General features: G+C 40.0%; 1 protein-coding gene across 1 annotated transcript in view; it reads left to right on the top strand.

Annotated features, from left to right (window-relative positions):
* The window catches only part of SLIT3 (slit guidance ligand 3), a 792,609-nt gene that overhangs the window by 312,331 nt on the left and 454,988 nt on the right, over positions 1–25,290 (top strand). The window lies entirely within an intron of this gene.

The raw sequence follows: 25,290 nt of genomic DNA, 5'->3' as shown, positions 1-25,290 counted from the left end.
CAGCCACCTGCCTGTCTTCCCTCTGTCAGTGCTTGGGTACCACATATCTGGCCCTGCCACTTCGTGCTATCTGTCCTGTGTCCATGTTGGGCCCCTATGTGTCTGCCTTTCTCCTGTTCTCGTTTCTGGCTAGGCTCCAACATGGCTGGTCCTTTCGTAGACGTTTCTTCTCCTCCTGCATTTGCTTCTCTTTCCCTGTTCTCTGTGCCAGCTCTTTCCCTCCACAGGTGCTATGGCTCCCTTCCTGCTTCCCTCCTTCCCTTCCCCACTCTATGGGGGTTTTAGGGTGCTTAGGGGTATTGGGACCCCAAGAATGCCGAGGCAGAGTTTCCTGGAATGAATTCACACAATCAAGCCATCCTTCAGTCCTTCAGTTTATTATAATGCCAATATAAGTGGGCAAGTCCTTTTAAAGAACTTGCACCTAATTTATATAGAAAAGGGGCATGGGAAAGGAATGCCAGGGATGCTAAATAAGTAATCTATGGGATCCAGGTGTCTTGGGGAGCTCTGGATGGGACAGTGTAGGGAATATACCAGACATTGAGGGAGAAAAGACAGTTATTTGTTTAACTGCCAGAGGCATGGATCTTGGGGATCTAATGCTAAAAAGAGAGTCATTGGGTCAGTATCCCTCTCTCTATCCTTGTAAGGGAATTAGAGTCAGGCCTGCAACAAGGGAAAAATTTTCTCACAGGGTGGGGGTGGAGGGTGGGGAGGGGAGTTGGCTGGGGGGGGGAGTTCAATTACTTTCAGAGACATGGTCTTAGGGCTTTTGGGGGTCCAAGTCCCACCACCCCATCAACTCCATAGACAAGTTCACAGTGCATAAAAAATCACTTTACATAGATGTCTGTGGAAGGGTCCATTTACTTAAAGCAAGAACTGTCTGTAGTTTAATGATTTGACTAAGATGACAGAATAAGTAATAGGGTCAGGATTAGAATTATTTATCAGTGAAGAACAGCTTTTTGGAAACACATTTCTGATGTTTCAAGGACTCTGGCTTGGCTACCTTTCTTCAAGTATTCTAAGACAAAGGCAGGATGTGGTGGACTTTGAATGGCAGACTACCTCCTAGTTTGTGATGGAGAAGCATTATACTTTATCTGTAGGAATAAGCACATCATTATACCCTCTTACTGTCTACATAGAAGAAGCCAATAAGAATATAATCACTTTGGAAAAGTTTTTGCATCACTGTCCTACCAATTTGAATCAAGTAGGCCACTGCCTAGGTAGGTTAATTTGAAGGGTCTTCAAGGAAAGGCTTCCCCCACCCCCACCAGAAAAAATCCTCCCATTATAATTCATACAGTCAGGACCACTTCATTGGTTAGTTTTGCTAGAGGAAAGCTCTGGTTGTCCCCTTATAAAGTCTGACCTTTGAAAGAAGGGTATCAAATTACTTAGTCAGCCAATAAATATTTATTAAGCACCTACTATGTGTCAAGAAACTATGCTAGGTGCTGGGGATACACAAAGAAGCAAAAACAGTCCCTGCCCTTAAGGAACAAAAATATAATGGAGAAGATGACAGGCAAGCTATATACATATATATAAATATATATAAAATATGAGTGTGTATGTGTGTGTATGTATATATGCATGTGTATGTATATATATATATACACGTGTGTGTATATATATATGTGTGTGGGTGTGGGGTTATGTGTGTATACACATAGATATACATGTATATACACATATATACACATACGTATGTGTGTGTGTATCTGTGTGTGTGTACAAACAAGTTATATACAGGATAAATAGAAGATAATTAAGAGAGAAGGCACTAGAATTAGGAGAGGTTAGTTGGGCCTTGAAGAAAGTCAGGGAATCGAGGAAGGGGAGATTAGGAGCGAGTGTATTCCAGGCATGGGAGACAGCCAGAGAAAATGCCCAGAGCTGAGAGAGTGTCTTGCTTGTGGAACAGACAGGAGGTCACTGGATTGAACAGTATGTGACAGGAAATAAGATGTAAGAAGGCTAGAAAGATATGAGGGTGAGGACAGATTGGATTGAGCAACAAGCAGAGGATTTTGTATTTGATCCTGGAGGCACCAGGGACCCACTGGAATGTAGTAATGGGGTGGGGAACAGTGCAGCGATTGACATGGTCTGACTTGCACTTTAAGAAAATCATGGTGGCCAAATAGAGACTGGATTGGAGTGGGGAGAGACTTGTGTCAGGCAGACCCACCTGCAGGTTATTGCAGTAATCCAGGCAAAAGGTGATGAGCGCTGGCACTTGAGTGGTGGTAGTGTCAAAGGAGAGAAAGGAGTAGGCCTTGGCAACAGATTGGGTCCAGGTGGGGAGAGAGGTGAGCAATAGTAGAAAATGACCCCTAGGTTGGGAGCCTGAGGGACTGGGAGGATAGTGTTATCCTCAACAGGAATAAGAAAGGTAAGGGTTGGGAGGTTTTATGGGAAAAGAAAACAATTTCTATTCTGGACACATGAAGATGTCTGTTGCAATCCAGTTTGAGGTGTCTCTAAGGAGCTGGAGATGTGGGATTATAGGTCAGCAGGGAGGTTAGGGCAGGATGGGTAGATTTGAGAATGACTGGCATAGAGGAAATAAATTCTAAACTCTCTAATCCTGTTTTCTCATCTATAAAATGAGTTAATAAGGTTTCTACTGTCTACTTCCCCAGAGTTGTTATGAGCAGAAGGCTTCATAAACGTGAAGTGCTGTAGAAATGTGAGTTCCCATTAGTACTTTTTTTATCGGTTATACTCCAGAATCTTGCAACCTGCCCCCAAGAAGACTGGACATATCTTTCCATATCAGGACCCTAGTTCAGCTTTCTGAAATCTTAGGCCAACTTCTCCTTCTTCCCCTCTGCCCATCTCCCGTTCAAGGAACCAGGTGTTGAGCCTGTTCTTATGAAACCCATGAAAGAGTACTTCTCACCTTCACCCCCACCCCCCACCATCATCAAACCTGGAAGCTGCCATCTACCTGGGTTAGCAAGTCAGGATAAAGTCCAGTCAGTCAACAAGCATTTCTTAAGTAGTTACTATGTGCCAGGCCCCATGCTGAGTGCTGCTAGAATGAGGAGCTATAACATTGACTACGTCTGTGGGGAGTCACAGGCACAGGGTAGGGATTCAGCCAGGTGGGGTCCATGCCACGAGGCAGTGCCTGGGTGATGAAAGTGTTTCAAAGCAGGGGAGAAAGGAGATCCTAGTCTCTGGCTCTTCACTCCCACTTACTCAGTCTGTACTGATGGGTATGAGCCTTCCCCTCCAAGGGCCCATGAAGTCAGTCATGCACCTCCATCAGCTCTGCCGATCTGCTCCCCTGTCTCCTCAAGTGATTATAAAATTGAAGCCATGAAATCAACAGCTGCAGGAGCTGTAGGACTCCTGCGCCAGATCTGCACGAGTCTTGGAAGCCAGTAGCTAGTGCTGAAGTCACTGAGAGCTTCATTTAATCTTTAAAAAAAAAAATTCAAAATTACCAGTTATGAAGATTTGGAGAGTAGCCAACTATCCACTGTGAACACTGAAGAATTGGTGAGTCTAACCTCTGTATTGATGGCAACGTAATGTTGAAATCACTCAACTTTATAACACATGTTGTAAGGAGAAATCAATTAGGTTTTGGCCTCTCCCAAGGCTGTCTTGGGAAGGCAGCACACTGTGATTTTTTATGAAGTGCAGAAGGAGTGGGAAGCTAGGGTAATAAGCAAGGAATCATTTTAGTATACCGCACCTCTCTCTATGATTTGCAAACAGTGCCAAGCCAGAAATTCATGATAGCACTGTCATCTGGAGTCATCATACCCTATATATGAGGAAAAACTGAGGCTGCTGCTTTGACCTTGGCATGGTAAATTGTATTCTTAGCAAAAGCACCACCCCCTCACCCTGTCCCTTTTGAACAGAGTCTTCTGTGACTTCAGGGGAAAACCTGCATTCTTCAGAGCTTTTGCCAATGACATTCTACTTTGCCAGTACAGAAACAACCTTCATGCTTGCAAGAGAACCTGATAATTTCCCAAGGAAGTTGAACTAGAAGAGTTGTGTCAAACTCAAATAGAAAAGGGGGAGGGGGGAGGAGGGCACTACTAAACCATACATAAAAACCCCAATGGGTTATGTATTGACTCAGAAAATTCTGTATTGACATTATATCCTATTGGGTTTTAAAGTTTTTTTCCTTCTAAATGTTATTTTTTACCTTTTATTTTATTTTCATTTCCAAATTCTCTCCCTCCTCCCTCTGCCTTTCCCATCCAGTGTGAAGGCAAGAAAAATAAAGCCCATCACAAATATGTATAGTCCTGCAAAACAAATTTCTACATTAACCACGTTCAAAAAAAAAGGTACGAAAAAGAAAGAAATAGAAGACAGTATCCTTCAGTATGTTGGCTGTATTAGGTAGTGTTGCCCATGCAATACAGCCTGCAGGCAGAATGTTTTGACATTTCAGGCCCAGAAGATCGCTAACATCATTTTGAGCTCTAATATTTTGTAATTCTTAGGATCAGAGATTCAGAGTTCTAAGGGGCTTTATGCCACCTGGTCCAGCTTCCTCGTTTTACTACTAAAGAAACTGAGGCCTAGAGACATTTGGTGACTTTCAGGATCACACTGGTGCTAGATGGCAAAGGCTGGATTCGATCCCAAGTCTTCTGACCTCAGAGCCAGGGCCCCTTCTACTGTCCCATGCTGCCTCTAAAGAGTCTGGAGGTCAGAAGCAGGATCAGCATAAAGAGAAATGGGGGAAAGAAACTGATGGCATGGAAAAAGCAGGAGGGGCATTAGCTTCCTTGAAATTCAGGCCAGAAACCTGAAAGAAAATTAAATTACTGAATTCAATTTACTACTTAAAACAAAAGCTTGAGCAGCAGACATGGCCTGAGTTTTCTATTTTGCAGGAAAGGGAAGGAAATCTGGTTTCCCTAGTCTAATCTACTGACCCTTCATTCACTCTGGAGCTAGGCTGAAATGAATAGGGTCTTGTTGGGTTGGGGACTCCTGGAACATGAAGGTAAATTCTAGCTGAGGACTTTGTTTCATGAAAGTGTTAACATGTGCAGGAAACAGTGGACTACAGCAGTATGCCAATCCCTTGCTTTAGTGCCCAAAAAGCCAAGGCCTTGTTTTGACGGGGACCATCCGGTGCCCGTTGTTACACTTCTTTGATGTCTAAGGCAAATTCTAGACAATTTCCCTTGGGCTCCTTTTGGTGTTGATCTGGAGGTAATAATTTGCTCCATGCTCCCCCCAGGAAGAAAAGCACCAGTTTATTCTTTGAAATAGAGTGGGAGAGAGAATGGATGTCCCCGTGAAAAGGCTGATTGACTTTGGAGTCTTTAAGGAAAAGGTGATGATGCTATTTTTCAGCAGTGCCTGTAGAACGAAGTTCAGGGAGGAAATATACCTTTTCCTCTCATTTAGAATCTAATTCCATCTCCCTCAGCTACAGACAATGTGAAGCTTTATTGAGATGAAGACCCTTCAAGGCATGGGTCCAATGGGGGTTTGACTTGCCGCCATGTTTACGTGGTGACTGTTGACAGAGGCCCTCACTGGTTTTCCCCCTTCTGATCCATCCTGACATTTTCCCTTTCTCCATTACCTCTCCTCACCCCCACCCCACCCCCGACAAGTACTGCTCAGGAGAGACCCCTCTGCTCTCCCTCCCTTGGTTATGCCTTTTCACAACTGGAAAATCTTGAACTGCTTAGCGGGCCTTGACAAGCTTTCGGTTGGCCTGAGGGGAAAGCAACTCCTGATCTTAATCTTGCCAAGTTAATTGGCCTGGGGTAGTAAATTAAATAGAAAGAAGATCCATCTACGTACATAGACAGATACCTCATATGTATATGAGAGACAAAGAGTGGCCAGGGCTTTCCTATAAATCGACAGTGCCCCTCTTGACCTCTACACAATAATAAATAGTCTTCTCATAGGCTGTCTTAGAGATATGAAGACGTTTTGTGGGAACATCTGGCATTCATTGACTCAGAAAAAGGAAGGGGAAAAAAATCACAAGCCCTTGGACAGAATTTCATTTGTTTCTTTTCATGTTGCCATGTGGGTAAAGTAACCTTCTCTGTCTTCGTGCAAGCACTGGGGAAGTTTGGGGGGAGAGAGAGAGAGAGAGAGAGAGAGAGAGCCCTTTCAAGTTTTAAAGGAGATATAAAAATGACCAGGCATTTCTGTGCAAAGCCTCTCTGGGTGGGTCAGTCATTTAGATGAGCTGGAGTTGATGATGGAGGTGGGGTGGGAGCAGTTTTGTCATTCTGACCTGATATCTTTAGGTGCTCTTGACCTCCTTCACCCTTGTCTTAATTTTTCTCTGCTGGCCTGTCTTTTCTGAGAGGGGGCCCAAGGTCAGGTCTCTGGCTGTGACCCAGTGATTTGGTCAGATGACCCCATCAGGAGGGAGAGGCCTTAAAATGGATTTAAAAAGGTGTGTGGGGCGTGGGGAGACTATTTTGTCTTGATTCAGTAGAAAAACTGGCTCAGGGTCCTGAAGCCAGAGAGTTTTATGGTTCATTGAAAAAGAGTTTGGGGTTTGAAGTTAGAGGACTGGGGTTCAAGTCCTGATCCTGCCACCTGTGTGATCTTAAGCAAATCACTTAAACTGTCTTGACTCAACTTCTTTATCTGTAAAATGAAAAGGTTTTACTAGATGGCCTCTGTGGTTCCTTCTAGCTAATAATCTATATGAAATTTAACTATATATTCATACATTTAAGACATTTGGGCCAAAGACTTTGATTTTGTGACCTGGTGACCTGGGACAAGTCACTTAAGCTCTCTGGGCATCTCCCCATTGCTTGCTTGAAGACAACAGAGGATGCTTTGCCCATTTTTTTAATGAGGGAGTTAGACTAGAGGACATCTGTGGTACCTTCCAGACTTCTCTCTTTGGTCCCATGACTTGTTTCCCAGAGAATTGCTAGGCAGCCATTCTGAAAGCATTTGCCAAAGCTTTCTATTGCCCTTTGATCAATGAGTTTAAATCAGAACAGGGCACAGGTAGCCTCACAATTGCATTAACATGTTAGCAAACACTGAGATTAAAAAAAAATTAAAGGGAACTATGGTTTTCCCCTTTATGGCTTGCTTAATTATCCCCTGCCCCCTTAACAGTTGTCTATTGATTCCAATTAACATGACTGACGTTTCTTACAAAAGGTAAAAGCTAATCAGCTAAGGGAGCCCCTACTGAGAATTCATTTCCTCCTCAGAGTCACTCCTGGGCAGTAAGAAATTTAAACAGATGGATTTAGATATAGCACCCACAGCTCTGACTGACATTTTTGGTTTTGGTTTTTTTTTTTTGTCTCTATCAGGAAAAAAATATGTGCAACATGGACTTAGTTTCCAGGGTCATCAGAGGTGGTTTTATTCTTTTCTGGGCTTTTTTGTGTGTGATCATATACCTAGAAGACCCTCTGAATGTTTGGTTCTCTTGCTTTTTTGGCGTTAGAAGTCCCACACTATGATGCTGTTTTAATTACAAAACTCTGCTGTTTTAACTTCTAAACATACAAACATGATGCATGTGAAAGTGTGCTGGATTTGGAAGCAGAACCTGGGTTCAAATGCTAGCTTTGCCTCATAGCTTCCCTGAGCTGCAGGATTCTCCTCTTTAAAGTGTAGAGGCTAGAGATGCTGTGTTCTGCCTGGTATTGTCAACTCTCCGTTATCCATTTCAAGTCAATTCAATTTAAGAAATGTTTATTAAGTACTGAAAGTTCCTACTACTAAATCTAAGGTAATCTGACAGGTTATAAGTATTGGAGGTGATACAAAGATGAATAAGGAATGGTCTAGGAGTTCACATTCTTGTAGGGGAGATGACATGCCTGAATAACTAAAACATAAAATATAATATGTTAAATGCACAGAAGAACTAAAAAGTGATATGAGGGTGAAGGAAAGAGAAATGACTTCCTTTTAGAGAGTTTCAAGGAGGAGCCAGAATTGAATGTGGACTTTTAGAGATGAGTAGCGATTAGCCAGAGAATGGAAGATTAGACACTGGGGTGGTGAGAGGGAATTTCAGGCATGGGGAACAATTCAGGCAAATACAAAGAGGAGGAAAGGAGTGAAGTGCATTTTGGCAACATAATAGGCTACCCTGGCAGGGTTATAAAGTACATAAAGGTGAATAGTATGAGAATAGGCTAAAAAAAAGTAAATTGAATCCAGATTTCAGAAGATCCACACTAAGGAGTGTGTACTCTGTTTGGTAATAACAAAAATCACAGACACACATGCATATAAATATACATATCCATATGCAGTTATCCCCTTCCACGTTGTGGGGGTTAAGGGCATGGTACCCCTGCGATCTGGAAAATCCGCATAAAATTTTTTGGGCCTCCCTTTGGACCAGAGAAGGAGTCTGAATTTTTTCTTTTTCTTTTTCTCATATGGGGTGTTTACAGTACGCTACTGTGAAATTTGGGTTGATATCATATAATACTATATGTGTGTCATCTGCAGCTTCCGCAAAACTCCCTCAAAAACCTTACTTAATTTCTTATGCCAACCCGCAATATATTGAAACTGCAATGGGGAAAGTCATGATGTGGAAAGGATAAATGTATATCGCTTTAAAGTTAGCAATGGACTATATATAGATTTATATTGATGTACGTATACATATGTGTACATATGTGTGTGTGCCGCATATACACATATGTATTCTATATGATTGTGATGTGTACATATGTGTATGTGTATATACACGCACATTATTGCATTTGAGGCTCACAAACTGTTGAGGTAGGTGCTATTATCTCCATTTTGCAGAAGAGGAAACAGAGACTCATAACTATGTGAGTGTCTGGTTTGTCGTTCGGTTGTTTTTCAATCTTCCTGACTCTTCATGACCCCATTTGGGGTTTTCTTGGCAAAGATACGAGTGTGGTTTTGCATTTCCTTCTCCAGCCCATTTCACAGATGAGGAGACAGCGCCAAACAAAGTTAAGTTAAAAGCCCAGGGTCACGCAGCTAGTAAGTAAATGAGGCCAGATTTGAGTTCGGGAACAGAAGTCCTCCTAACTTCAGACCCTGAACTCTATCCAATGCTAGAATTTAAAGTCTCTTCTTTCTGGTTCAATCAATAAGCATTCATTAAGTACTTATTCTATCAGGTACTGTGATACTCCAGAACTAAAATGACAACATAAAATAGTCTCTTGAAGTCTCTGCCTTCAAGGAATGTCCACTCTACCCTAGGCATTATGCCAGTGAAACATGGAAGGTTTTTGAGCATAGTAGTGGCAGGATCTTAGGAGTGACCTTAGAGATAATTTGGGCCAGTCCCCATATTTTACAGATTACACAAAGTAGAGACGAGACTTGAATCCAGATCCTTTGACTCTGAATCTAGTGATTTTGCCCCTATAACACACTGCTTTACTGTTAATGCAAAAAGTAACTATTTGAATTATGTAATTTGAGGAGTAACCAGTTTCCTTTCCAAAGGATGCATGTATGACTTAAGTTTGTGTTAATATTATTTTCTATTCCTTAAGCATTCACCTATTGGGGCTGGCAGGTCAAATCTGTGCTGGTTGTAGGAGGAAGTTAGCCTGAGGAGGAGGAGGAGGAGGAGGAGAAGAAGAAGAAGAAGATGATGATGATGATGATGATGATGATGATGATGATGAAGACAATGAAGAAGATGATGATGATGTTAGTAATGATAGTGATCATGATTTTGGGGATAGTCCACTTTGCCAGTAATTGATTTGTCAATTATTTGCAATGAGAGGATTCTTATTTGAATAACCACTATGCCATCTCCTGAGAAAGTCCAACCACCCTAGGCTTATGTCTATAGTTGGGATTAATTATGTCTATGTGCAAAGATAACTCTATATCTCGAATCTACTGTAATGTCTTTCCATCATTCAGTTAAACTTGGAACTGAAGGGGCAGGAAAGATGGACTGTATATAAAAATAACTTGGGTTTGACTTTATTTGCTCTGCATGAAGAGCAAGGCATAGGAGACAACTTCAGCACCAGCTTAGACCTAAATCATTTCATTTTATGTGAACAAGCTTATTCTGTCCAACTGCCCCTTTTGTTATCCATGGAGTGTTGTTGTCAGTCCAGTTCAAGAAGGTTTAGCAAGTAAGCAGCTAAAAAGTGAGTATGACAAATAGCTTGTGTCGACGAAAGGCCCAGTGGTAAAGGAAAACAGTATTTGAGCTTAAACTTGCATGGCCGGTGTGGCCCCCATAAAGATCAAACTCTTGCTGTTTCATTGAGACCCAACAACAACAAATAAAAACAATACCACAAACCCATCCCTAGAAGTACTGGCCTCAATTTTTTTGTTTTCTTTTTGCCCAAGTTCCAATTTAGGTTTCCACACAGAATACTTTGGTTGCTGCCTGCCATTTTTTGACCTAAATGACAACAAAAGTGACATTCTTCTTACCACCACAATAAATCTTCACACAATTATCACCCACCCTTCTTGTAATGTGTGCTGAGGCTGGAGCTTTGTGAATAGATATTGGGACATCATTGTTGCTTTGAAGTTTAGAACCTTAGGAAGATTATGGATTGTGTTCAATACTTGGATAGTGTATTTGGTCCTTTCTTTTCTTCTTTGTTATCCTATTTCAGTGCCTTTATTAAGCCCCTACTTATGTATTAGGTACTATCAATATAACAACAATTCCTGCTTTCAAGGAACTTGCAGTCTATTGGTTGGTTGTAGTTAACCATATGACGTGTTAACAACCATTTATTAAGCACCCACTGTGTACCAGATGCTGTGTTGAGCACAGGTCATACAAATACGAAAATGAAACAGACACAAACATGCTCACAGTTAAATCAATACACTATACATACACAATGATTTGGAGGGGAGATACTAGCAACAGATCAGTAAAGAGTGACTGTGGGAGACAGCACTTGAACTGAATCTTAAAGAGAACTAGAAATTTTAAGAGGCAGAGTTGAGTGGGGGAAGGGAGGCATTCTAGTCGTGGAGAGACAACCTGTGGAATTCAGTGTGTGGGAAACAACAAGTAAGCCAGATTGGTTGGAATAGTGAATATGTAATGCTGATTAACATTTAATCAACCTAGAAAGATAGGTTGGGGTTAAATTGGAAAGGGCTTTAAATGCCAAAGAGGAATTTCTGGGGGGGGCAAACAATAAATAGGGAACTACTGAAGTTTATAGAGCAGCAGGATAGATGATAGATACATAGACAGATGATAGATAGATACAAATATAGATGGATAGATAGATACAAATAAAGATTGATAGTAAGAAAGAAATTAATGCAAAGTGAAGTAAGTAGATCCTGAAAAGCAATCTATACCAGTGGTGTTAAACTTAAATAGAAACAGATCTCTGCCAACACATATTGACGTAGAAAACCACAAATTGACATTATCTGTGTTGCATTCTATTTTTATTTGTTTTGTTAAATATTTCCCAATTACATATTAATGTGGGGCACCGAGAAGTTTGACACTTTTGAATACATGTCTACAACAGTATAAATGGATAGAACAGCAAGAACAACCACACAGTAAAAACTTAACAGTATGAAATAATAGTGACTAAGCGTAGCTCAAAGAAAACATGAGTGCCTTCTAGAGGTGTAGGGCTATGAGAGTAGGTCACTACATAAAGTCGTTTTTCATCATCTGAGGTAGTTATATTCTATAACATCTCTTTGAATACTGAATTAGCAAATACTGAATCATTGCTCCTAGGGAAAATGTAGGGTTAAGTTCCTGCAAGCCTCTACTCACAACATTTATTTTAGCACTTTCCAGAGTGGCCTCACATACAGAATGGCAAATTTCCTTCTCACTTTTCTGTATTGTTAACTTCATTAATACTGAGCTCATGGCCAGCAGCACTATAATTCATGCCTGAAAGAAGCTTATCTAACACACTTATTTTCTCTGTAAGATATATTACACCTTTCTTGAGCTTAGGAACACCAGGCAGCACTTCCAACACTACACTTGGGGTATATTTTCAACAGCAAAATCACCATCAGAAAGTGCAAAAATGGCACTTTACAATTTAAGAGCTGAAACAAGAAAGCAGAGCATCACCTTGTTCAACTTTCCATGGGGAACAGAGGAAATAAGTATGATACCTCAAATGTATACATACACACAATTATTAAAAGTCAAAGGTGGGATTCAGGCTCAGCTATCTGTCCGGATTTCAGATCCTCCTTCATGTCACTGTATCTCACTACTGCAAGAGGAGCTATTACCTCTGACTGTTGCTTATTAGTTCCTTCACCACCTCATAAGGGGTTTTTAAGGATGAGGGAAGTGAGTAACTGAGGAAAGGCCTTAGCATTTCCAAATGCCTTCATGTGGTTAAAACCGTGATTTGAGATCACAACAATAACAGACATTTATATGGCACACATACACAAAAAATAATATTAATGCAATATTAACAGTGTTAAGCTTTAATAGCTTAAAACAACACTAAGATTTTTGGGACATTGTGTGTGAATGTGTGTGTGTGTGTGTGTGTTACAAATTTGATCTTCACAAGAATTCTGGGGGATAGACACTACAGACATTATTATCCCCATTTTACAGGTGAGGAAACTCAGTGAGGTCTAGTGACTTGTCCATGGTCTTAGAGTTAGAACACATTGAAATATTGGAATCAGAATTTGAACCAAGATCCTTCTGAGGTCCAAAGTCCAAGTCCAGCACTTTATCCAGTATATATGCTGCATTGTCTCTTTATACTAGAGTCATCCCTGCTTGGATAAATGAATGGACGGATGAATAAGTAGAGAGCATTTCAGAACTTAGAGAATAGAATGAGACTCCCTCAATACTACTGGAATTGTCCATTCACAGAGCGAGAGTGCTGGTCTTTGCACACTCTTGTCAACTTCTATTCTGCTGTGATAACCAAGTGGAGAAAGAAGCAAATGCACTGGTTAAAATATGAAAGAAGAACAGTGAAGTAGATGTGGAGATAGATAGATAGATAGAAGATAAATGACAGTCCACAAATAGAACTACCCTAAAGAAATGAAGATTCCAGGAAAATAATACCAGAGTTGATGTGTCTTTCCTATGTCTGGGGAAGGTTCTCCCTTTACCTTATGTATTGGCAAAAGCCCAGAATATAGAAAACATGATATTTTTGGCAACCCAGTAGAAGTACCCAGCTGTTGAGTGGAAGCTGAGGCTTGGAGATTTGCTGGAGACAGTGAAACACTGGTGTATGTAGCAGGGGGAAGGGGTTGGGGAAACAAGGGAAGGAGAATTTATCTTTAAGATGGAGTCATCTTTGTTTTTAATTTTACATTGTAATATATGGAAACTGAGGGTTTTGAAGAGAGAGGGCATTAAAGAGATAAGAGTGATCATGGGAGGCACTGTTGCTTTCTCAAGAAAAAGATTCTGCTCCTTGGAAGGGATTATTTCTAGGCAAGGAAGTTAGATTCTGAAATGTTTCTTGGCTTTTCTTAGTGTTTTTGTATCAGGGAAGCCTACATCTCGTTTCTGTTGCCTGTACAATAAGAAGAGAGATTATACATCTGGAAAAGTTTCAAATATGTCGAGAGGGGGTTAGCCCTTCTACTTCCATTTATTTATCTATCTCGCTATCTATTTGCTCAAGGAAGAAGAACCCCTCCGAAACATCCTTTCCTCTTCATCTTGTATTAATTTAGAAAAGTTTAATTTCTTCAAAATACTGCTATGTTCCTTCCTTTTCTATAAATTCCTGTTAACCGAAGCTCTCAATGTGCTGTACAGATGTTACATGAGCAGCCCTTGATGCTTCTCAATTTGCTTTTTGACCTCATGCTAGTTAGCGTTCCTCATCGTGACCCTGCCGCCTTTCTTGAGGCTCAGCATACCTATAGGGTATTGTACTGGGCTCCCTTTACTGCCCGTAGCTATATTTTGTGCTTTCCTATCTCCATGTCCTTGGACACAATCCTCTGCTGACATTGCCCCCTCCCTTTCCTCCTGCTTTATTTTCTCATCTATAAAATGAAGGAGATAGACTATCACTCTGAAGGTCCTTTCTAGCTCTAGATCCTATAAAGTGGACCTAAAATACAGCAGAGAGGGTCATATGAGAGTAATGATATCTAATGGGATTCTGTCTCCTGACAAGTTTGGGATGAGCAAGATGCTCCATCTGCTGTTATCAAGCATCTCGTATGGATATTGAACTGGAGTGAAGGCACCACCAGCAAAGTCAAGGGAATTCTGTTTGCTTTGAAGGTAGATGCTCCAGAGGAGAGCTAGCCATTAATGAAGCTGACATATAATATTCCTAAGGGACCATGGTGGTAGCGTGAGGTGGGATACAGATAGGCAGAGCCAACAAGAGGGTTGAGGAAGCTGGTGGAAAATTACTAGGATCTAATTGTCTTGAATATGCTTTTGTCTTTCTTGCTAGGATTGTTTTTGAAAATTGTTTTTGATATCCATTGTAAAATAGGTGAGTGTAATGGTAATTTAAATTTGAAGATCTTTCCCACCCATTAATAGGCCTTTGTGACCTGCTTACATCACAGGAAGCCTAAGTCACACATGGTGGGAGGAGCTTGATGAACAAGAGGAACAGGAAAGAGTGGAGCAGGAAATGCTCAGAGCAGTTAAAGCTGAGGGAGGGAGCAGACATGTGCTCATTGGGCTATGAGTGTGTTTGTGGGAAGGCCCCAGCAGCAGGGTGGGAATGGTTTTGAGATGGAGTCGTTCTCTGCTGTGATAACATGTATCAATTTCGTTACTGCTATAATGGATTGGACTTACTGGTTTTAGATCTGGTTCTCTGGTATCTGAATAAATGGTTTACTTCTGCCTTCTATACAGAGAGTCTCTTATATTTTGTGATACAGAACCATATAGGCATATTTATAATTATCATCTATATTGCGATTACTGCCTTGATAATACAGTAAGTTTCAAGGAAAATAAAAGTGACATGCAAAATTCAATTATCAGCCAATATACATTCTATCTACCACAGAATTATTAATTACATATGAATAACATAATATTGTATTTTAATGTAATTATAAACTATACATACACATTTCATGTTATACACACATGTATTTATACATCTATGTATATGAATAACGGTTTGTGAACATGTGTGGTAAGCTAAGATTTCTGAGTATTTCAGATTATAAAAATATTTCTCTCTGTGCCTAAAAGTACGACAATTCAGTGGCATCTAGTATGGTGCAACTGCAACTTTCCCAAATTTATTAGTAGCTGTATTATGAATAAAATGTCAATTTGGGCTACATTTTTATTTTGGTAAGTTATATAATTTAAATTTCTAGTTATTCTTTAATTACAGAAGATTAAATGGCCTACATATGTATTAAAGTGTAATTTATTTCAAAATATTTCTAGCTGCATTTTTGCTTAATTTTCACATGAACAAATCTTACCTCAATTATAAAAATTTAAAATTCTAGTGAAAAACAAAGTAGTTGCATTTACATGTAGTTAATTTGAAATATTTTGCATTATGCAAGGGTTAGAATTTATAAAAATAGCTGCAATTTGCAAAGGTGCAATTTATGAGTTTTATTTCAGTGTGAATTATAAAAATGTAAAAATAATACATGTAAATTTTATTTGATGTTTATATGTTCTTTAAGAATTAATGCTTTCTTTTGCTATTCTGTGTTTGTTTACTGAGCAGGGCATATCAGGAATTCTGTCACATATCAATATAAATCCCCTATAAAGTTTTTTTAAAAATAAATTTTTATTGATATTTTATGCTTCTTACATCTCTATAGTATCCCATGTATTCCCTCCCTCCCCTTCCTAGAGTACCATACCATATGATGAATATTTTTTGGAGAGGAAAAAGAGAAAAATAAAATCAGCACAGCCAAGTAATATATTGAAAAAGTCCAAAAATATGCACAATGTAAACACCTGTGGACCTCCCACCTCTATGAAGGGGTTTTGAGTTCCACTGAGTCTTGATATTTCTGTTACATTTACTTTATGTGTGCGTGTCATTCTTGTCACTTAAATTGTTATAGTTACTGTATATATGGTTTTCTTGGCTCGGCTTACTTCACTCTGCATCAGTTTACATAGATTTTTCTGTGTTTCTCTGCATTCATCTTACACATTTATTACAGCACAGTAACACTCCATTACATTAATATACCACAGTTTTGTTTAGCCCTTTCCCAATTGATGGGTATCTACTTTGTTTCTAATTTTTATCTGTCACAAAAAGTGCTGCTATAATGTTTTAGAGTACATAGATACTTTATTAATGGCTTCCTCTGGGTATAAGATCAGCAATAGAGTCTCTGGTTCAAAGGGTATGGAGATTTTAGTCACTTTATTTGTGGAATTTCAAATTGCTTTCTAATATGGAACCCCCTTTCTAAAAGGAACCCCTAGGTTCCTTTTAGACAATTAGACTTTTTATGCACCAAAACCCCCAGGGCTCATCCCACTGTGTATGGTCCTCATTCCCTTTCATTCCCCGTCTCTCATCAGAACATTCGTCAGTGGAACCCCCTTCCAGCCTACAAAGGTTCACCCAATAATGTACTAGTGTGCCCATCCTTCTGCAACCTCTGCAACATTGGATGTTGCCATTTTTTGTCATCTTTGCAACTTTGCAGGTAGTGAGGTAAAACTTCAGGGTTGTTTTGATGTGCATTTCTCTTATTATTAGTGATCCGGAACATTTTTTCAAATGTGATTGTAAATAGTAGACAGTTGTTTTTGAGAACTGTTCATCTTTTTTGACTATCTGTTAGGGAATGACTATTAGTTATATATCTGTATCTATATCTATCTATAACTTATTAGGTATTTATAATATCTTGGATAACAAACCCTTATCAGAGAAATTTGACACATTTTTTTTCCATTTGACTACTTCCCTTCTTATCCTAGATGCATTAATGTTGTCCCTACAGAAACTTTTCAGTGTCAGATTCCCTTTGCTGCTGTAGACGTGGTATTATGTTCTTCAGTTACTTTGCTTTAATCTTTTTTTTAAGGTTCCCCTGTTCCCACTGGCTCTCTTCCCCTCATCCCTCATCCCCTCTTCTCATTTGCTATTCCTCCTTCCTTTCCTCCCCTAGTCTTGTTCCTTAGTTTTTAAATTTCTAACATTTTTGACACCCCTTCCAGAAAGGAGTTCTCTCATTGTCTTCACTATCCATCTTCTCCTTCTGCTTACTATAGATCCTCAGTCTCTGATTCACGATGCCTGGAATTATCTGATCTCTCTTTTTTTTCCTCTGTGTTTTTCATGTTATTAAAGCTTCCAGGGTATCCATTCCAGGCTCTCTCCTCTAGGCTTCTTCTGCCACTGCCTTATAGGGAATCCATCTTGTGGATTCTGCCTCATTGCCAGAACAGTGTCAATTATTATTGTTGGTATTTTTTGTGGTTGTTAATAACAGTGCAGTGAACATTCGTTTGCCGTCTGCTACGTGCCAAGCACTGTGCTAAATAAGTGCTTTACGCCTATCGGCTCATTTCATTCTCACAACACCCCTGGGAGAGAGGTGTTGTTACTATACCTGTTTTGTTGAGGCAGACAGAGGTTAAGTGAGTTGCCCCGGATCTTGCAGCTAGTAAGTATTTGAGGCCAGATTTGAACTCTTGAGTCCAGGCCTGGTGCTCTGTGCACTGTGCTACCTAACACTGCCCTGTAGTAGGGGCCCTCCCCAACCACGCAGCCCACCACTGATCTATACTCTTTCCTGTTGACCTTTCTGTTTTACTACATTTGCCTGGAAATCTCCCTGTGTCCACGCTTTCTCTTTCCCCCAGATGCCAGTTGCCCCTAGAGATTCCAACTCCTTCCCTCCCAGGACAATTAGACTTTTTAAGCACCAAATCGTCCAGGGCTCATCCCACTGCGTATGGTCCTCATCCCCTTTCATTGCCCATCTCTCATTGGAACATTCAGTTCAACCCCCTTCCTACCTACAAAGTAAGGCCTCCTACCTTCCCTTCTCCTTTTCAGCCTTTTAATCCTTCTCCCCATCCTCTTTATCCATTTCCCTGAAGGCTCTCCTCTTTCTGAGATGGCAAAGGTCACCTTCCCCTCATTGCTAGCCCATGATTTGACCCTGGTACATCATTCACTCCTCTCTATTCCCCTTCTCCCTTACCCCCTTTCATGTTGTAATGGAGCACCCCCTATAAAAAAGTATTCCCCACTGGCAGAGTGTCACCATGTTCTGTCCATAATCCCCTGTCTCCTTCTTCAGTGTTACCTCTACTTGATTTCCACCTGCCTTCACCCTCATCTCCTTGTTTACAGTTAGGACAAAATCCCTCCCTGCATTCTCTGTGGTCACTCCAATGGTATTGCTGTTCGTGACTGATGCTTTTATTCATTTTTTCCTGCATTTCTGTTGTTTGCAGTGTTCGAGTCAAATAATCTCTTCAGTTCTGGTTTTTTTCTAAAAATTTCAAACTCTTCTTCGTCATGGAATGTCCACCCTTTAAGGCTTTTTTAACTTGTTCCTAGTGATCTTCTTCCTTGGGAATACCCTAGAATGTCACCTCTTCCCCCTTCTCTTTTTCCCTCTTTTCTGGTCTTTTTGCGGGGAGGGGCAGGCACTGAAAATTGTTTTCATCAGGCCTGCACAGAGGTCACCATTTCTTGACCTGGAGAGAGAATTGGGATTTTGTGTGACTTTGGGCAAGTCATCACACAGGGTCTCAGTTTTTTCATTAGTATAATGAAAGGGTTAGACTGAATGAGATGTTCTCTACTGTCCCTTCTAGCTCTAAAATACTGCCAATTTCTTTGAGCCCTGTGTAAAAGGAAAACATTTCTATCACTGTGTTATTAAAAAGTGAGCTAGACTAATGCTAGAATTGACTTCACCTTGCTATCTTTGAAGAGGATCTGTTACCACTGGCAGGGCATGGGAGGAGCCAGGGGCCTCAATTGGAAGCCAAAGACTGATCAAAGAGACTGCCATTTTCTGTTGGCCATTACCTGGGCCAGACAGAGAGCTGTGAACTATGGTATTTGGGTTGAAAGTAGTGAAAAATTATTCGAGTCTTAATGCTCTCAATAAGGAAAGTTTCCTGTGGATTTAATCTCGGACAATGTTGGTTTAAGAGACCATATAGATACTCATGAGGACAAAAGGATATTCTCCATGAATGAATAGAAAACAATCTTCTGAGTACACTTCCCCCTGTGGCTCTCCTGGAGCACAAATCTCAACTTTAATTTTCACTTATAGTATACTGTGTATATATATGTATGTGTATGTATAGTGTATTTATACACATATGTATTGTATATATATATATATATATACATACATGCATATATACATATTTATGTAGTTGGGGGTGCTGGAGTTGTTCAGTCATTTTTAGTCTTGTCTGACTCTTCATGACCCCATTTGGGGTTTTCTTGGAGTGGTTTGTCATTCATTCTCCAGTTCATTTTACAGTTGAGGAAACTGAGGCAAACAGGGTTAAGTGACTTGCCCAAAGTCACTCAGCTAGTAAGTATCTAAGGCTAGATTTGAACTAAAGAAGATGAGTCTTCCTAATTCTAAGCCCAGTGCTCCATCCACTGTGGCACCTGGCTGCCTGTGTGTGTGTATGTGTGTGTGTGTGTGTGTGTGTGAGAGAGAGAGAGAGAGAGAGAGAGAGAAAGAGAGAGAGAGATACACTAGAAAGACAAATTAGTAGGCCGTATGAGTCTTTAAAATCCAACTATATATCTTCACCAGATTGTTCCACGCTACCTCAAACAAAACATACCAATCTGAACTTACCACTTTATCACGAATAAACCTGCATCTCCTTCCAACTTGTCTATTTAGATTAATGACAATAGCCTCCTGGTCAACCAGTCTTCAAGCAAATGGATCATTCTTGCCTCCATATTCAAGCAGGTGGGAAATCTTGTTAATTCTTCCTCTTTTATATATCTTGCATCCTTTTTCCACATTTTGGTGGCTCAGTAGATAGAGCACTGGACTTGGAGACCTGAGTCTGAATCCTGCACCAGATACTTACTAGCTAGATGACCCTAGGCAAGTCATTTAACCTCTCTTGGGCAGTTTCCTAATCCATAAAATAAAGGCGTTAGACTCAGTGGCCTCTGAGGTCCTGTCTAGCTCTTAATCTATGATATTATGATTCTTTTACTCCCATGACATCAGTTCAGACTCATAACCTCTTGCCTGGATTATTGGAATGGCTACCCAATCTTGCCTGGATTATTGGAATGGCTACCCAATCTCCCTGGCTCAAATCTTTCTCCTCTCCAGTCCTTTCATAAAACCTACAAAGTAATTAATGTACAGGTCTGACCATACCTTTCTTTTGCTCAGAAACCTTCACACAGGCTCCCTGTTGCCTGTACAATAAAATAAAAATACCTCCGCTTGACCTTTAAGACCCTCCAAAATCTAGCTTCCACCTGCATATCTCTCCTTATTTTTCTTAAAAATGAACTTTAGCCCACATTTCTAGCTCTATTCCTCCCACTCACATACACTGTATTCCAAATCACAAGCACTTAAGTTCGTTCCCACACTTGGAATGAACTCTCTCTTCATTTCTGCTAGTTCCAAAATTTCTCTTCCTTCAGGTGCCACCCATACCAATGAGCCCCCTACCTCAAAATGATTCCTGTCCTTACACCTTCCTAGAGCACTTTGGCCTTCTCCTATGCCCCCTTCACACCCTGCCTCGTATCATTCTCATCCGTATATATGTCATATCTTCCATCAAATGTAAACTGCTTGAGAGCCAGGCTTGCATCAGTTCTACCTTTATTCCCAGAGCCTAACACAGTACTTTGTACATAATACTTATGTTCATGGTAAATATCCAATGAATTTTTAATTAAATTATTCTTATTGCCTTATTATATTGTACATAGATTGACTTTTCTGGGGGTTCCCATCTCAGTTAAAGTTGAGTATCTTATTAGTTCCAAAATGAAGGTTCTGTTAACATCTTAAGCTTTGAGAGCTGGACAGGACTTGAGCGATCACATAGTCCAAACTTTCTTGTTTTACAGATGAGGAAAACAGAAACACAAAGAGATTAACTGATTTTTCCAAGATCACACAGGTCGTGGACTTCAAAATCCAGGGATCTGCCTACCACTTAACATGAACTATTGCTCCCTGTCGAGTTTGCAAAAGTCACAAACTATACAGGGCAGTTAAAAAAAAAGTTAAAAAATTATTCTTTGCAATCTACCAAGTAAATTGCTTTGATATATTTGATATTCCTGTAATGAACACTTTTACCATTGCTCTGAGTTTCCTCCTCAATAAATGCCAGAACTTCATGCAACATGCTAACCCATGATTGGTTTTTAACCCTTTGAATGGGGATCTTAGTGTGCCCCAATGTCTAAGGGGCTGGTTGCAACACCAGCTATAATCATTGCATCTCAGCAACTTCCTTTGCATCACAGGATACAGAGAAGGCTGCTTTTCTGGAGGAGGTAATCTGGGGAGACGTAGGAGCTATAAACAATGATGAATAGCATAGTGTTTTCCTTGCCACTCAAGACCTTACCCTTCTCAGCAGAAGGAGAAGAACACATCCCATTTACTGTTTCTCAGGGATGGTAGAAATGTGGAATCTGTACCATGTGGGTTTAAGATAATGTCTGTATGTCAAATAATTGTGCAAAGTGCTCTCAGAAACTAGAAGTTTGCTTATAATATCTTCACTAGCATTGTTATTCAAGACAGCTGTGACGTACACAAATAATTGCAATATAAAATATAAATGTGATATCCCATAGTCTTGGTGCAGACCCGAGGGTCCCAGTAGTAGAATCTAAGGTTATGGTGGAGAGGAGACAGATATGATTGCTGGAGTAGAGGCATCATTGTGTGGAAATGAGTGGGAAGTGTCATAGAAGCCTGATTTGGGCTAAGATAAGAAGAAAGATTGGCTTTGTGCAATGGCAGTATTATAAATGAGGTTTAACCAAAGCATAATTATTGCTAATTGAAATTTAGAGGCAGCTAGATGCCTCAGTGGATAGGGTGCTGGACCTCAAATTTGACCTCAGACACTTACTAGCTTTGTGACTGTGAACAAGTCACGTTAGTAACCTTTGTTTGCCTTAATCCAGTGGAGAAGGAAATGGCAAACCATTCCATTATCTTTGCCAAGAAAACCCCGTGGGTTGTCCATGAGTCAGACACAACTGAACAACAACAACAAAAGGGAATGATCTAGCAGAAGCCCATTTAATCTAATTTCCTCATTTTATAGATGAGGAAATTGAGCCTCACCCCGCAAAGGAGTGAAGTGGCGGAATAAGGCAACACAGGTAGCAAATAACAGAAGTAGTATTTGGATCCTTGCCTTTTCACTTGCTCATGCGCCCTTCTTGGTACAGTTCTTGATGCTTCTTGCCTCCAGCTGGAATGCTCTTCTTTCCCACTAGGTAACCCCCTCATTTAGTCTGTTGTATTCCTCCATGTACCTCCATTAAGAATCATTTCAAATGCTACTTGTTCCTGGAGACTTTTCCTTAGTTGCTGATGATCTTTTCTCTCTTAGTTTCCTGTCTCCTCTAGTGTTTGTGTTGTTATACCATGAGTTTTTTTTAACTTTCCAAATGTTACTTACTATATATTTATGTACCTTTTTTTGGACCTTTCCTATGATTTCATCACTATAAGGAACTCCCAGTAAGGATTTTTTCTCTACTGTACAGATCAGCTCTTGGTCCTTCAGTATGTAGTCTGAATTTCCCAAAGCACCCAGAGGTTGCCAATGTCACTTTTCCAAAGTCACATGGGCAATATAGTCTAAGGTGAGACTTAGAGCCAGGTCTTCTAAGATCAGCTCTCCATCTCCTAAACCATGGTTACCACACATAGGGTATCTTGACTTTAAGCTATCAGAGCTTAAAATTTCATCAAGACTATGGGATATCACATTTATATTTTATATTGCAATTATTTGTGTATGTCACAGCTGTCTTGAATAACAATGCTAGTGAAGATATTATAAGCAAACTTCTAGTTTCTGAGAGCACTTTGCACAATTATTTGACATACAGAAGATATGTAATAAATGTTTGTGGGATTACACTGTTATTGTTCAATCATTTCAGTTGGGTTTGACTCTTTATGACACCATTTGGAATTTTCTTGGCAAAGGTACTGCAGTGGTTTGCCACTTCCTTCTCTAGGTCATTTTTTTTTTATAGATGAGGAACTGAGGAAAACAGGGTTAAGTGATTTGCCCAGGGTCACAGAGCTAGTAAATATCTGAGGTTGGATTTGAACTCACAAAGATGAGTCTTCCTGACTTCAAGCCTGGCACTCTATCTATTGCACTACCTACCTGCCCCATGGGGTGCACTGCTGATCTCATGCTTTCTCCTTGCATCATCTCTAAACCCCAAAGCTCTCCCAGTCCCCAATCCTTTCCTCTGTTCCTCTTTGCTGATTCCTCTCAGTGTTTTACTGAGCAGCGATGGGCATCTCTCTTTTCCTAGTCCCTCTGCCCTTCCTGACCCAAGTTCTTGGGTGAGCAGGAATAGATTTAAAATAACACATTGCATTTACACATTTGTTCTCTCTGTTATTACACTGAAGCATCTATGGAACATTCCAGAGTTTCTGGTTTGGAAGAAACCAGTTGATTTTAAGTATAGAAAAAGTCTCATTAATGCATAGCATACTAATTTGGAACCCCTGATAACTTGAATTTAAATTAGGTTGAAGTTTACATTTGTACTTAACCATGAAGAAAGAATTACATAAACCTAAAATTGAAGGTAGGATACAAGGTAAAGGCTTAACACACTTAAAAGAATAAATCAATTTAAAGCAAGTTAGTGACAATCACTTCCTTTACCTATAAAAAGTTTTACCTTGCTAATTACAAATCTTTCTTATTTATACAAGGTGTTGCACAAGTCTTAGTGCAGTTTTATGATTTAATAGCATTAATAATTTAAAACCACACTAAGACTTTTAGGACACCCTGTACATGAGAGGGAGGTCCAAATGACCTCTACTTGATAATGCTTTTTGTTTGCCTAATCAAGTTATAGTATGTACTTGAAAGGCTTCCTGCTAATTCAGATTGACATTTCAAGTAATCCAAATTAATGAAGTTTTACTGTGGAAATACAGCTTGCTATATGTAAGAGGTGTTTTCTTAATATATTGGTTATATTAAGCTTTTGTATAGAGAACGATATTTCACTGTGCCCGAGAAGAACTGGTGACTTAAGGAACCCTGTGGTGAGTTCACTTTTTAAAATGAATTATCATCCTTTATAAATTTCAGCATTCAAATGAACACCTTTATTAAGGGAGCCATACACATGTAGATGTGCCTAGAGATGACCTGTAAGCCACAGCCATCTATCTCTCTGTTACTGAAAATGATCACACTTTGCTACTTAGTGAAGCACGTACGATTATGGCTTAAGGAATTAATTTTTTAATCTACATATTTGCTGTTAAAGATGTTGGGACTGTAAGTATGAGCTTAGAACCACAAGGTTCAGACACTCTGAGGAGCAGGAGTCCTAGGCTCCTGGATAAAGATGTTGTCATTCCTCCTGCTTCTCTGCTGGACTTATAGGTGGGAACCTCACCCCCAAAATCATTTAGATTAAAACAAAAACAAAAGTGCTCAAGCCGGTAATAAGGATCATAATTATAACCCTGCCAGAGCAGATGGGCACTGGATTTGATAGAGAGGATACTTCTTAGCACATCTGTCTTTGATAACTTCTAATGCTTAGAGTTGAGCCTTTGAAATTAATTGATCGCTCCAAAGCAATGTTTTTAATAATGCAACTGAGAACTTTTTGTTATGTAGAGTAGTCCTTACTGGTGCTGGCTTTGAGGATTGAATTAATTTTTCATGAGTTTTATAGTGCTCCAGGCTACTGTTCCAACCTCCTCTAGCTTCTGAGGATTTTTTAATGTGTGGGGTGAATTGTTTTAAGCTTCTCCATAATGAGAACGGTATTTGCGGCTTTCTGCTTTCTCGATGGTAATGATCCGACAGAGTGGTTCTGTAGGGTTTGGGAATTTTCCAAAGTACTCTTGTAAGATGGGCTACCTGATACAGTATCATTGTGTCACCTCCCTTTATTTTTTACATCAGCCTGTGTCTCACTAAGGTGTCTTTCTCTTTTCGGCTACTGTGCTATTTGGGGCTCATTCCAAGGAGTCATGGCAATGGAGTTGACTTCTCATGAAGATTTTAACCTGGGAAGGGGTTCTCAGACTTGAAAACCCCATCATAATGCTTTTCATTCATCCAGG

Source organism: Trichosurus vulpecula, chromosome 3, assembly GCF_011100635.1.
Source record: "Trichosurus vulpecula isolate mTriVul1 chromosome 3, mTriVul1.pri, whole genome shotgun sequence".
In the NCBI taxonomy this organism is placed as follows: domain Eukaryota; kingdom Metazoa; phylum Chordata; class Mammalia; order Diprotodontia; family Phalangeridae; genus Trichosurus; species Trichosurus vulpecula.
The sequence above is the reverse complement of the archived record's forward strand: the minus strand, read 5'-3'. Positions and strand labels throughout refer to the sequence as shown.